At 44.5% G+C, this 14,769-nt stretch overlaps 2 protein-coding genes across 8 annotated transcripts in view; one reads left to right on the top strand and one right to left on the bottom strand.

The window, feature by feature from the left end:
- Positions 1–11,173, bottom strand: part of TLR6 (toll like receptor 6) — a 36,598-nt gene extending 25,425 nt beyond the window's left edge. For 3 of the 6 annotated variants that reach the window (XR_008426613.1, XR_008426612.1, XM_045182666.2), the window contains exons 1-2: positions 10,868–10,947; positions 4,094–4,186 (exon numbers count right to left, since the gene is read on the bottom strand). The gene's annotated coding sequence lies outside the window, so the exon portion shown is untranslated. Of the gene's footprint in view, positions 1–2,826; positions 2,903–4,093; positions 4,201–10,867 lie in introns of those variants that run through there. The other 3 variants (XR_008426614.2, XR_008426616.1, XR_008426615.1) reach the window with 3 other exon arrangements.
- A 2-nt stretch (positions 11,174–11,175) lies between these two features.
- FAM114A1 (family with sequence similarity 114 member A1) overlaps positions 11,176–14,769 on the top strand; it is a 57,059-nt gene continuing 53,465 nt past the window's right edge. For both annotated transcript variants that reach the window (XM_024573684.3, XM_024573683.3), the window contains exon 1: positions 11,176–11,297. The gene's annotated coding sequence lies outside the window, so the exon portion shown is untranslated. The remainder of the gene's footprint in view (positions 11,298–14,769) is intronic.

Genomic DNA, 14,769 nt, shown 5'->3' with positions numbered 1-14,769 from the left:
AAGATTACTGTATCCAGCAAAGCTTTCATTTAGAATGGAAGGGCAGATAAAGTGCTTCTCAGATAAGGTCAAGTTAAAGGAGTTCGTCATCACGGAGTCCTTATTATATGAAATGTTAAAGGGATTTATCTAAGAAAAAGAAGATAAAAAATATGAACAGTAAAAATGACAGCAAACTCAAAGCTATTAACAACCTAAAACAAAAATAAAAACAAACTAAGCAAACAACTAGAACAGGAACAGAATCACAGAAATGGAGATAACATGAAGGGTTATGAACAGGGGAGTGGGAGGGGGAGAGAGGGGGAAAAGGTACAGAGAATAAGTAGCATAAATGGTAGGTAGAAAATAAACAGGGGGAGGGTAAGAATAGTATAGGAAATGTAAGAGCCAAAGAACTTATATGTACGACCCATGGACATGAACTAAAGGGGGACAATGTGGGTAGGAGGGGGTATGCAGGGAGGAGGGGAGTGAAGGGGGGAAAATAAGACAACTATAATAGCATAATCAATAAAATATATTTTTTTAAAAAAGAACACTTATGCACTGAATAATATTGCATCAAAATTTACATGCTAAAAACACAAGGAGACATTGATAGTGAAATTATTTAGTGTATTTTTCTGGGTTACAGTTAGATTAATTAGCAAAAAGTAAACATAATGGAGGACTTGAATAAAATGACTGGTAAAAGTTTAACAAAGACTGATAAACATTGGACCTCCTAAAAGAGAACTTTGTATATCTAAATTCCCAGTGTTCATGGAGCATTTACTAAAATTAACTGTTCCTTTGGTCAAATAAAATTTTAAATAAATACCCTAAAGCAAATATTATTAAAGTCACATTTCTCACTACAAAACAAACTTCTTCAACCACTTTTTAAAATGTTATAAATATTTTCTGGATCAAGAAAATCACATTTTTAATTGGAATTATGAGAGGCAACAGCATGGCGCGCACCTGCACCAGCGTCCTCCTCCGACCTAAATCCCCCAAACGATGAAACACACACCCACACACACACACGTAAAAGCAAGAAGGGAAGGTCTTAGGGAACGGACGCCAAGAGGAGTCTGTGAAGTTCACACACAGATCGGACCACAGTAGACAGAACACTAGCTTCACGAAGATGTTCACTCCCTGACTCCAGAACTTGGGAACATGCTCTTACATGGGAAAAGGGAATGAACATTCCAGCCGGCGCTGAGGCTGCTAGTCAGCTGACCTGAAAATAGGAAGACTATCCTAATAGAACCACCAGAGTCCTGACAAGTGGAAGAAGGAGGCAGGAACAACCACTGTCAGTTTCTACCCGCCAGCAGAAATGAAAAATTAGCCCGACCTTTCTGAAGGGCAATTCGGTCAGTTGTATAAATTCTTTAAACATTTGCTTACCCTTATTTTAGCAATCCCAGTTCTCAGAATAGTCTTCTAAAGGAATTAACAGAGATATGCTTAAAAATATTACTATGGCAATGCTTGTGACATAATGAAAAGTTGAAAAAAAATGATAATGTCTAGTGTAGAAAATGGTTTAATCAATTGTGGCACACTCATAACATGGAATAGCATGAAGTCTCAAATACTGCACTTTTGGGAAAAAATACGGTCTACGATATTATGTTACATGAATAAAAGAATACAAAATTGTGCATGTGGTAGGACTCTAATTTTGTAAAATATGATTGAAACCTCACATATACACAAAGCTTAGGGAAAGAAAGAATGGCAAGAAATGTATCAAATGCAGACAGCAGTTATCTCTGGATCTCTGAATCATAACGTTAATTTCCTTTCTTATGCTTTTGCATATTTTCAAAATTTCTAATTTTGAACATCTTTTATACATCAAAAAAAGTTTGTCTTAAAATACAGCTAATGTAAAAATATTTTATATTTAAAGAAACATGCTTGTATTAATTGCATAGAAAGAGAATTCCTTCCACGTGTTGTAGATAACTGGCGTTTATGAATGAGAACCTACCTAGAGGTCCTTCTATGGCAGCTGTGTTCAGGGGCCATGTGTTTAGCCCCCACGGGGTAGTTGATCGGCTGCCCTTACAGTGCCCTGGCCCCAGACATAATATTCCTTCAGGGGCATTTATGCCTTCAAGCATTTCCCAGTATCTACACTTAACAAACTAGCCAGGAGCTTTTATAGTTAAGAAAAAATAAAGGAGAGAAAAAAAGGGAGATGAGAGTGGATGATTGGAGAGTTCATAACTTTTTTTAAAGGAAGTAAAAAGAGATAAAAAGGAAAAAGTTGTTTCTTCCTTTTCTGTAATGCATCAAATGAAAAGAGGAAGAAAAAAGACAGATGGAAGAAGCTCTTTTTCAAGAAAAAAAAAGCCACCGTGGGGAGGATCTATGAAAATTAAAACTATAAGAAAGGGAAGAAAAGAAAAACGTGGAGTTCAGTGAGATACCATAATCAAGTCAACAAGTGTGCGAGAGAAACACTGTTTTGCTTGTCCAAGTGTAGTGAGAACCCCAGAGAAAGTCAGTCCCTGCCATTTCTTTCACATAACTGTTTATTCAGAGTGTACTACTTGCCAGGACCTTGCTGGGCATTAGGCGCTGGAGATATAAATATGAATTTTCCCCTAACTATGACTACAAGTGCTGTTCATGATAGTCATATCTTTTTCTTTGTTACAGATTTAAAAGGACACGTGCAACATTAAAAAAAACCACTTCAAATCATCTTGCAAAAATATCAAAGAAATGTTACATACTTCCTATACAATCGCTAGCATTTTCTTGCTTGTTTGAAGTAATTATATCATAATTTGAAAAAGCCACAAAAGCTTGCTTACTTACCGAGATTTCTTTCTCAGGAGAAGAGAAAATAACATATAAATGCAGAAAAATAAGTGCCTGACGAAGTGAAAGCCCTTTAAAGCAATACCATCGAAACGGTTTGGGGCCATCTGTTGGACCTTCCTGGAATTACTCCTATTGGTGAATTTCCCTTTCAAAGGTTACAGGTCAAAGCTGTGAGTAAGCAGGTTTCTATGGGCTACAGACTATAACAGTCGTCAGATTTTTAAATCACATGAGTGAGCAGTTTGTGACAATTTCAGTGTGAAGAAAGCTGTTTCTAAGGTAATATTTTTCTGTAAAAGTTTGCGGCCTGTATGTGAAATTGTCACCAGAGTGGAAACTTACTGAACTTTGCCTGTTTTCTATTGTCACCGTACTTAACATTTCTGAAGCTATTGCAACGACATGACTGAGCAATTTTGGAGCACTATCTTAGCTGGATGAGGTACGTTAAAATAAAACAAGCTCAGGTCCAAGATTTTTTTTTTAAGTCACCCTTCAAGGAAAGTTTAGTGGGTGACGCGTGCACTGGTGTAGAGCCACACCTGGGGGGTGCATCCTGTTTCCCCACATTCTGACCAACGCTTAGTGTTACTAGAGGTTTTAATTCTAGATTCCAGAATCATAAACAAGACTGAGAGCCTACAGGACTAATTAAAAAATCAGTTTTCTAAAGGGAATCTAGAATAATTTCAGCACGCTATTGTCAAATAGACTCAAAGGGAGTCTGGAGGCTTTGGCTAGAAGTAAGTGATACAGGTTTATTCAAGGGTCTTTCTTAGAGTTTAGAAACTGGAAACACAGGGAGGACAAAAACCCAGAAGTGTTCCAAAGAAGAAAGAAAAGGCCCAAGTTCCCAGGCTAATTAAAACACGAATAGACTCCTTTCCTCATTTCTAAACCTACTTGATTTAGGTAATTCAGCAGCTTGACTATAGTGACTCCATTTTATTCCTTCACTCTATTTCTCTAGATTAACAAGGGTTGATACAAAAAGAGGGTGTCTGGTTAACCAGACTTCAGGCAGCCAAAAATCCCTACTCCTGACACTCTCCACTTAATCGAGGTCCTGTAAAGAGCTGAACATGGGAGTTAAATAATCATTCTGTAATCGGTCCCACTATCTGACATTGACCTCATCTTACACAAAAACAAGTTAAGACCCTAGGGTTTGACACAAGACAAAGTCGGACATCTGGGAAGAATCACTTCTGCTTTCAGAGGGAAAGGAAAGACCAGCTTGTTACTATTCATCCTTACTCACCAAACAGAACAGGAAGTCTTCTCGGGGCTGGTCAGCACATAGATGGGCCTCTGTGGGACCAACAAAAGGAGACAGCAGGAGAGCAGTGGGTATCTGTGGAAACAGGCAGAGGGGAGAGGGGCCAGCTGGGGCTTTGAGGAAATTTCAAGCCACACTGGACTGAAGTCTTTAAGGAAATATACATGCAGGCACGCACACACGCATGTGTCACTGTAGATGTGCTCATGCTGCACAGTGACTAACCAACGGCATTGCGTTGTCTTTAGGGCATTGCATAATACTGCTGGTTTAGAGGAACAAGGAGACTGTTTTGTTGCAGCTGTTATAATTCCAAGAAATGTCTTTATGAAGAGGACAAAAGTCAGGTAACATGGAAGAGGACATGGCCAACACGCAGGCCGCACCGGCTGACCGCGTTCACAATGCCAGGTACCTGATGTGTGGCCCTGGCTGGGCAAGTTGCTTAACCTCACAGACACTCCGTTTATTCATCCACCAAATAGGAATACTTGTGATTTGTAGGAAAGATGACGAATACAGAGTGGCTGCAAAAGGGACTGACACAGAAGAGGAGTCATTACGGTAAGCAGCTTTGGAATTTTATGCAAGCCTTACCTTTTCATACTCTGAGGCGGAAAGGCTTCGGGATATGATATGAAGAAAAGTAAGGCATAGAACAATGTGGAGAGTGAGACAGCATTTGTGTAAAATCTGGTCGGTAAGACATCTGCATAGGTGAGCCTGCAAGGCATTGTTCCTAGTGCTTTACAAGTATGAACTCATAAAGGTGCTCTGAGACAAGTACCATCATTATTCCCACTCTGGGGAGAAAGGGGAGAGTAGTTAGTTAACTATCCAAACTTGCACCGCTGCCCAGTGGTGGGGCTGGGGTTTGAACCCAGATGCAATCTGTCCCTTGTGGCCCTGTGACTCAGCATTACACTACGGTGCCTATAAGACACCAGGTGTCCTTGTAAGACACACTCAGGAAGACAGAGAGAGAGCGGCAGGCCATTCTGGAAACAGAGGCAGAGACTGGAGTTCTGCAGCCTCAAGTCAAGAAATGACTGGAACCCCCAGAACCTAGTAGACTTGCCAACTCCTTGGTTTGGGACATCTGGCTTCCAAAACTATTAAGAGAATAAATTTCTGTTGTTTTCAACCACGTAATTTGTGGAAATTTCTTATGGCAGACACAGGAAAGGGACACAAGAGTCTGCATACATATGCTGAGAGACGCATGATTTTTTTTCTGAGAGGATACCTAACTGTTACCTTTGAGCTCGTGAGCCAAGGGAGAGACATATTTTTATTACCATTGCATGCTCTTTTGCTCTGTTTGAATTTTTTAAATAGGCACATGCACTCCTATTTAATGCATTTTTTCTTTATAAAATGAAGTGGTATCACAGCAGGATGAGGAAGACGGCGTAGGTGAAGGCCAGTGCACATACTGTCCCAATACGAACTGAGGTAAAGCTGCCTTTCTCTTTCCCTAGGAAAAAAATTGTTATTCGTGTCTACCAATAGCTTTGAAACAAACTTTATAAAAAATCATCAAAATACACAAGCCACAAACAATAAAATTGATAACTTAGATATTAAATATTGCTATTAAACCCAAATTATCTGCTGCATTAAAAAGAATCAGCCAAAGTTTGGGAAAGATATTTGTAACACATATAACCACAAAGGATTAATATACAAAGTATATAAAGAATTTCTGCAAATCAATAAAAAAATAACTAAGAAGCGCTATGGGAAGATTAGCAAAGAATATAAACAGATGGAAAACAGAAAAGGAAATAGAAATATCTCCAACATGTGATAAGGAAAACATCCACATTAAATATGGGAAATGCAAATTAAGAGAACTAGGAGACAGCATTGTACGCCCTTGAGAAGGAAGAGAGAATGAAAGCATCTAACAACATCGAACCATTGGTAAGAATGTGAGAAAACAGCTGTCAAACATGTCCAGAGATTCCGACTTAAATTGTGTGGGATGGCGCCGGGCATCAGTATTATTTTAAAAGCTCTTCAAGTGATTCCATGGAAACACAGTGAGGATCTGACCGCTCTGAGACGGAAACTCTGTCCTGAGCACACCGCCCTCTACTGGTCCCTGTTTTCTCAACCGCATCCTTCATACCTCAGAGCCTGCAGGAAAGAGAGGTGTCCTTAACTCTCAGCTGCTACTTCCAGGTCACTGTTCCTCCCACAGCCCTTGAAACCTACCCCTCCTGGCTGCGGTGGCCCACGGAGCCCCATCACTCCCTCATTTGTATTTTAGCACCGCCCACTGTCTATGCCCAACACCACCCCTGCTGTACATTAACTCCAGTGATTTCAATCGCTATGTAGACATTCTTTAATGCCCTTGGCTTCTTAGTTATTTGATATTCTCTCTCCTAATGATCTTTTACTGCAAGCTACCTCATTCCTGCACTCCCCTATTATAACTCAGATATTATGATGACCAATGGCTGTTCCCTCTCCATAATCTCATTTGCCAGCATCCCGCTTTCCAGGTACCACCTCCAACTCTTTCCCTCTGATGTCAACAATTCCTTACCCACTTGACTGGACTGAAAGATCATGATCGATCCTTTCAATCATCCCTCTGCACTCACCCACAGCTACTTGACTCTTCTCTCCTCAACCTGGGTTAAATCCAACTTGCCACTGGTCTACACCAAGCAGCTGAATGTAGTTAGAAAAATACACACCCATGACGACCGTCACACTTAACATTCATGACTGGGTCCAACCTGCAGAGGGGCAGCAATATTACCTGTTCCACTCCCCTTCCCCAGCCCACTGACTCTCCCCCTCTCTTATCTCACGCCTCTTCCTCTCTCTACACTTCTAACACCTCCTTCCCTCTGGCTCCCGGCTGATGATGATGCTTTACTGTTCACAGAGAAAATAGCTGCAACCAGAAGAGCATTTCCACATGTGTGTTACATGCCATTACGCTATGACAACACTATGACTGAGTGACGTCCCCAGCGTCCTGTCCTCAGCAGCCCCGCTCAGCTCCTGCAGACTCTGCCTGCGGCTTCTTTCGTGGAGTCAATCTCTCTCTTATTTGGTCTTCCTCTTTTCTTTCTGCCCTCTGTTTTTCCTGGCATTATTGTCTGGGAAATAAGATATGCCCCAAATAGGACAGTTTCAATTCTGTCATTTTAGCCTCCAGGGATGTTTCATGCTTAATTTTCTCCAGTCCTCACTTGTTCGTCTTTCTGGAAGTCCAGGGTATCTGTAGAGCTCTCCTCCAACACCATGTTTCAAATGAATTTATTTTGTTCCTATCAGCCTTTTCCACAGTCCAACTTTCACTTTGTAAATAGTAACTGGGAATGCAAGGATGTGGATGAGCTTAGTCACATCCTCCCCTCAAACTCTACTAGCCTACCTGCTCTGCCTCCTGAATAAACTCCCTGTGTCAAGAGCCAAGTCTTCCCCACCGAGCCCTTAACCCCGCTCCTGCTCGCCTACTGAAGGAAATCGCTCTCGCTGTTAGCCTCCCTACTGCGTCACCATCTGTCTGTAATGGATGATTCTAGTAGGCATATAATGCTAGAATTTTCCCCATATTTAAAAATAAATTCTTTCCTTCGAACCTACAGCATCTTCCTCTGCTCCTTTTTACACCAGAACTCCTTGAAAAAGTGCTGTTTTACTCACTGTCTCCAATTATTTTCCTCCCATTCTCTCCAGCCCTCTCCAGGTAGGTTTCCTTCTCCACCACTCCAGAGAAATAGCTCATCAGGGTTACCAATGACCTCCACATTGTCAAGTCCAAAGGTCAATTCTCAAGTTTCTTTTTTTAAAATTACATAGTATTGATTATGCTATTACAATTGTCCTAATATTTCCTCTTTGCTCCCCTCCAACCAGCACCCTCCACGCTCTCAGGCAACACTCCCACCCTTGTTCATGTCCATGAGTCATATGTACAAGTCCTTTGGCTACTCCATGTCCTATACTGTACTTTACATCCCCATGGCTATTCTGTACCTGCCATTCTTAATTTCCTCACCTCTTCACCCATTCTCCCACACACCCACTCCCATTTCTTTATCTTTAACCTTAGGCATTTTAATTATGATGTGTCTTGGTGTGGGCCTCTTTGCATCCATCTTGTTTGGGACTCTGTGCTTCCTGCACTTGCATCTCTCTGTCCTTCACCAAATTAGGGAAGTTTTCTTTCATTATTTTTTCAAATAGATTTCCAATTTCTTGCACTTTCTCTTCTCCTCCTGGCACCCCCATGAAGTGAATGTTGGATTGTTTAAAGTGGTCCCACAGGCTGCTTACACTATCCTCTTTTTTTTAATTCTCTTTTCTTCTTGTTGTTCTGAACAGTTGTTTTTTGCTTCCTTCTGTTCCAAATCATTGAATTGACTCTCAGCTTCATCCACTCTACTGTTGTTTCCCTGTAAATTGTTTATTTCAATTAGTGTATCCTTCATTTCCGACTGGATCATTTTTATGCTGTTAAGGACCTCACTAAATTCCTTGAGCATCCTAATAACCAGTGTTTTGAACTCTGCATCTGATAGATTGCTTAATCTCAATTTCATTTAGCTCTTTCTCTGGAGTTTTTTGATCTGTCCTTTCATTTAGGCCTTGTTTCTTTGTCTCCTCATTTCGGCAGCTTCCCTGTGTTTGTTTCTATGTATCAGGTAGAGCTGCTTTGACTCTGTGTCTTGGTAGTGTGGCCTAATGTTAGGATGTGTCCTGTAGGGTCACCGCCTCCCCTATCACCCAAGCTGGGTACTCGAAGTGCACCCTTTGTGTGGGCTGAGTACACCCTCCTCTTGTAGTTGAGCCTCGGTTGCTGCTGTTGGCAGATCAACAGGAGGGAGTTACCCAGGCCAGTCAGCTGCAAGGATTGGCTGTGACCACTTGCCACCAACCTTCGCCCTCCGTGGAGAATCAGGTGTGCAGTGGCAGGGTGGTGGTGCTTTGACGTGATCTGTAGCTGTCCACTGGGTGTGTTGGCCCTGGGGTTTCCAGGGTGGTGCAGAGCAAGGTCAGCCCCCGCCTGTATTTTCCCCAGGGCCACCCTGCCTGAGTTATAAAGCAGTCTGATATAGCAGCTTCTTCTGCTGGGCTTGGAGATTTCCAGGCATAGCCAAGCTGTGAATCTAGGCTACTAGTGCCATGTCTGGGGCTCACTGAGGCCACCTGCTGCTTGTTTAAGAGGATTTAGGAAGTTGTGAAGCATGAGCCATTCATACTGAAAAGCAGCTTTCGTAGGCCTGTAAATGGGATGGGATGGAGTCTCAGGGGATCTCCAGGACAGGGCAACTAGGGCGTTAGCCAGGTTGATGGAAGCTTAGATATGGCACCAGTCTGCTGACTCTGTGGGGGGAAGGCCCAGAAAACGGACAATGGCCTCTGCTCACATTCATGCTAATCACCTCAGCCTCCCCCTGCACGCCACCACTGGTGCCCTTCAGGCAGCCTCCCCCAGTGCCCGAGCCCAGAGGGAGGAAGTGAATCTGAGTAGGTGAGTGTGTGTGTGTGTGTGTGGGGGGGGGGGGGGGGGCTGCAGTTCTTTAAGAGGAACTGCTTGGAGCTTCAGAAGTTTCTTCCACCGACTCAATCACCGCTGGCTTTTGCAACCAGAAGTTGTGGGGACTTATCTTCCTGGCACTGGAACCCCAGGCTGGGGGGGGGGCTGGTGTGGGGCTGGGACTCCTCGTTCCTGAGATATCCCTCCCCAAATTTTATCCACCACATGTGGGTGAGGGACCAGCCTGTTTCACATCTGCACCCCTCCTACCAGTCTGGATGGATGTGGTCTCTTTAATTCCGTAGTTGTCATACTTCCATTCAACTCGATTTCTGACGTTGCTGAGTGATGGTTGTTCTATATTTTAGTTGTAATTTTGATATGCTTGCACAAAGAGGCCAGCCATGTTTGCCTATGCCTCCATCTCCACCAGAAGTCCTCTTTCACTCCAGATTTTTCTAAAGAATGAAAAAACTTTTAAGTTGCAGAAAACTAAAAGTTTTGAAATAAAGCCTGGTGGGCTTGGAAACAACATTTGAGTAAAAGGTCATAATTTACAGTCGACAACAAAACTTGCTGCTAGGATTAATATTCTTTTGTTTTGGGTCAGAGGAGAAAAAGGAAACCAGCCCTATAAAAGGGAGGATCTGATTGGGCTGTTGCCACAGCAGAGAGGGGCAGGTGCAGCAAAGTTTCAAGCTGTCCCACTGGCAAGGGTGTTTTGTCTATGGGACACCAAAAGACACCTGTCACACCTGGAACACAATTTGCTAACACAATCACAGAACTCAGAAAGACTCACGGTTTTAAAAGTTATAAAATATATACAAATATTTTACAGGAATAGGCTTATACTATGTGTGCACTCTTCTCAGCTTCCCCTGCCCTTGACCTAATATTCCGATATGGCCTTCCTTCCCTATCAATGAATTCCACCTGCAGACATAATTCGTAATGGCTACAGTTTACCTGACTACTGGAAATTAACTTACTCCAGCAGCCCTTCATTGTGGGGCAGGCTGGTTCGGGTTTTCTCTAATATAAACAACTACAATAAACATGTTTGCACGTTCGACTCTTAGGACAAATTCGCAGGTGCGGAATTCCTGGGCCAAAGCTAACGTATTTGAATTTTTATTCACATCTCCCAAAAGACCTTCTAGAAAGTGCTTTTGTTTGTTTGGCCGTTCGGTTTTAAATCAGATCACTCTCCCACAAAAAGAGTAAGAGAAAGCTGTTTGACGCACAATCAGCGGATCGCAAGCTCTTACTGAACTTCGGGCACGCCTTCCCAGTATAACCCGGCGGACTTTTCAGGGCACTTTTAAAGGAAGACAAGGGATCCGGCGAATCCGAGACTGTGAGGGGTGGAGCGGACGCCCCTCCGGCTCTCGCTGCAGGCGCAAAGCTGGAAAAGCAAAGTTTCTCCCGGGGGGTCGAAAGCGCAGCTGGGACCCTCCCAGGCTGGGGGAAGGGGGTGCCGAAGCGCCCCAGCCGCACTCTGGGGCTGCGGCGGGGAGCACCCGGGGCAGGCCGGACCTTGGGCCAGCCAGGGGCGGGGCGCTGGGCTGTGAGTCCCCCTCCAGGCCCGCCCAGCGGCCGCGTCCCCGCTGGCCCTGCCGACGTGGCGGGGCGGGACCCGCCTGGAGCTCCTGCGCGCGCTCGCCAGCCTGAGCGGTAAGGTCCCGGGGCACCCTCTCCCAGTCCCCTTCTCCCGGGCAGCGGGGACCAGGGGTGGTGGGGAAACCCGCTGTCGCTCCTTGTTCTGGTCCCTTCATCCTGCCCGCTGCGTTAGTGAGAAACTGTCGGCAAGGGCATGTCACCGTGCACGGGACCCGGGAGGATCCCGCTTGGGGGTGAAGGTCCGGGGAGGCGCGGCCGGCGCTACCGAGGGCCCTGCGTGGGTGCGGGCGTGTGAGTGTGTGTGTGTGAGTGTGTGTCGCTCCGGGTCCACGCTCATGCACACACCCACACGCCTGCTCTCCGGGTCTGCACCCTCGGCCGGCGGGAACCTCCGCGGAGCCTGCCCTGGGCACCCAGCACCAAGCACATCTGAAAAAGTTGCCCCAACGTCCCAGGTCGGAGTCAGAGGCAGGCTGCGGGGTCCAGGCGGCGGAGGGCACAGAGGGTCCTGTACCAGAGGCCCTGGTAAGGCAAAGGCCTACATCCTGGGGTTGCCCTGCCTTTGGACTTGGGAAACCGAATGCAGGCCTTGACCTCCCACTCCCATCCAAGTTCATCATCCCTCCCCCTGCCTTCCACCCTGGCCTACATCCCAGACCGGCACCACGTTGATGCACAGCCCCCACCTCCCAACACCGGGTTGATTACTACTCAGCCCAGCCCAGCCCAGCCCCACCCACCCAGTCTTCTTCTATTCTCCCCTGGTGAGTACGTGCAGCTCTCTCGGATCAGGCACCTGAACTTCACTGCCTTTTCCAAGAGTAGGAAGACATCTCTGTGTGGGCTGTGAGAGCTCTCCCTGTGCCCTGCTGTGTCCCACATCTTGGGGGATACAAACAGGCAACTTTTAAAATCAATGTCTCTTGAGCTCCAGGAGACCTCAGCCCACCTGAGGAAACTGAGGATGAGGCTGCCTTCTTCCTTAGAGGCCTCTTTCTGCACTATTTTCTTCATGATGGCCCCTTTCCTGCCTCACTCATGGTTGTTCCTTGCTCTTTCCTTCCTTTCCTCCATCCGAATCTGAGCTCAGGAAAGAATCTGATAACCTCCTTGCACTGCAAACTTTAAGCAAACTTCAGGGTGGAATTTGAGGCACAAGTGAGCCAGTGCAGAAGGAATTTGAGGGTGGGAGGGGGCCTTCATGAATCTCGTGGATTCCATCTATATAAGTAGTCACTTATTGTATTTATAAGACCAGCTTAAATCAAACATTGTTTCTCTTTACTCAATATCAAACAGTATATTTCAGTTCAGTAAATATTTGAGGGATAAACCAAGCTAGGTGCTTGTCGGTCACAGTCCTAGAGGAGACAATAATATAGAAACAAATACTCCTTATAAATGCAATAGAAGTATCTCAAATGTATTGCAAAAACATAGGCAAGGCAGCAATTAATTCTTCGGAAGGAGAAGGGCAAATTAAGGACAATTTCAGAGTAAAGATGACATTAGGTGTTGAAAAACAAGTAGGAGTTTGCCAGGCATTTGGAGGCAGGGCAGCTGGGTAGAGGAGCCAGCATAAGCAAAGGCAGGGAGATGTGGGCTCCTCTGATGGAAAGTCAAGTGAGGCAAGAGTGCAGGGTATGATAAGAGATGCAGGAGCGGAGCAAGATTGGAGTTGGATGATGAGGGGCCACAGATGCTGTGCAAGGGTGTTTAAACCTAATGCTTTCTAAGCAGGAAAACAGAGTTGTCACCTGTTTCAAAAAAAATAACTGGCAGACACATGGAAGAAAAAGAGACTGGGGCCTGGACATGTGTCCTTGTCATAGGAAGTCTTTCTTTTCTTTTCTTTTTTAAAGATTTTATTTATTTATTTTTAGAGAGAGGGGAAGGGAGGGAGAAAGAGAGGGGGAGAAACATCAATGTGTGGTTGCCTCTCACGTGGCCCCCACTGGGGACCATGCTCACAACCTAGGCATTTGCCCTGCCTGGGAATCAAACCGGCAACCCTTTGGTTCGCAGCCCACACTCAATCCACTGATCTACACCAGCGAGGACAGAAGTCTTTCTTACAAACCAAATCAGAACCTCTCATCCAGAGTGTTTGGCCCCCATCCTTTAATGACCAGCACTTTTTTAAATTGGAGAAAGTGATTCCACACAGGGCACTGTGTTACCAAATTCTTATTTTGCCAAATGAAGCCATTAAAAAAAAATCCATCCCCTATACCACTACTTCATAAGAATGAAAGACATTTTAATACCAAGAAAAGCATGAAGGCTAACCTTGCAAGATGCAGGCAATCCTTTACATTTAATAAATTTAGATTGATGAAAAACTCGCAATCCTGTCCTCCTTTTTCTCTGTCATCATGGATGGTCCCAGTCCTGCAGGCTGGTGTTCGAGAACAAGGCGCTCAGATCGTTTTGTCCATCCTCACTTTACAAGGGAGGAAATGAGGAAGCCCAGCATCAATGAGTGAGCTGTGTGCACACAGAGAGATGGTGGGACCGGAGCGCAACTCCTTCCACCTCAGAAAGCCATCCTTCCCACCCTCACTATTCTTCCACATGGCCACTTGGCCCGGCCACACAGGCGTCCATCCTGTATCTCTAGAATTCACTTCTGATGCTGGACATTTGCTATACTCTTATTCCATCATGCTTAAATAACCATATCAAAGCTATTTTCAAGGTTCTCCTTTGCACAAGGTTGGTCTAGTTCATCTTTTCCTTATTGATATGTTTTGCATCATCGCTTAACTAGTTCCTGTTAGCTGAACTCACTTCCTGCACCTTCACTGATCAGGAATAAAATATGAACACATTATTTGTTTCCTGAAGGATAGTAATCATGTCTTCTCTTTTAACGTTACTTTTGGAACTATGATGCTGCTGCTCCAATATCTAGCACAGATCCGGGCGCATTTTAGGTATGATTGAATTCACTCATGAAAGAAACTAACTTATTCCCAGCCCACAATGCTTCTTTATATGCCACTCCTCCTCTCCTTGGAGTTTACTGAAGAAGCCCCCTCGTTTCTGTGGGTTGAGCCTCCCTGGCATCAAAAAGCCACAGACTTAGCCACAGTGATCAATGTTCTAAACCATACATGAAGAGAGGGGTCGGAGCCTGACAGCCTATGGGGTGCCCAGGCAGAGATGGGGGCTGTCCCAGGAAACAGCGTGGGTCGCAGCTGTGGTCCTGGTGGACTCCATCAGTAACTGCTCAGAACCAGCTGCGTGTTTAGAACACACAATTTCTGATGATTACAGACAAAAGGGCACAAAATGATTCATTCTCTCTGGTCATAGTAATATCCACAGTAGGTAAAGATCTACCAAAACAAACAAAAAAGACCTCTCTCATTTGGGGTTAGGGGAAAAGGTAGACATATAACAGGTATAAGTAATAGACCGGAGATATGTATAATCGGAAGTTAAAGTAGGGCTGAATAGTAAAGTTACCATTTTTACTATATAAACAGATGTAAAATAGTCTTACTGAAATTTGTAAGTTGTC

This window comes from Desmodus rotundus, chromosome 4, assembly GCF_022682495.2.
Source record: "Desmodus rotundus isolate HL8 chromosome 4, HLdesRot8A.1, whole genome shotgun sequence".
Lineage (NCBI taxonomy): Eukaryota > Metazoa > Chordata > Mammalia > Chiroptera > Phyllostomidae > Desmodus > Desmodus rotundus.
Note: the sequence above shows the minus strand (reverse complement) of the source record. Positions and strands in the feature narration are given on the sequence as shown.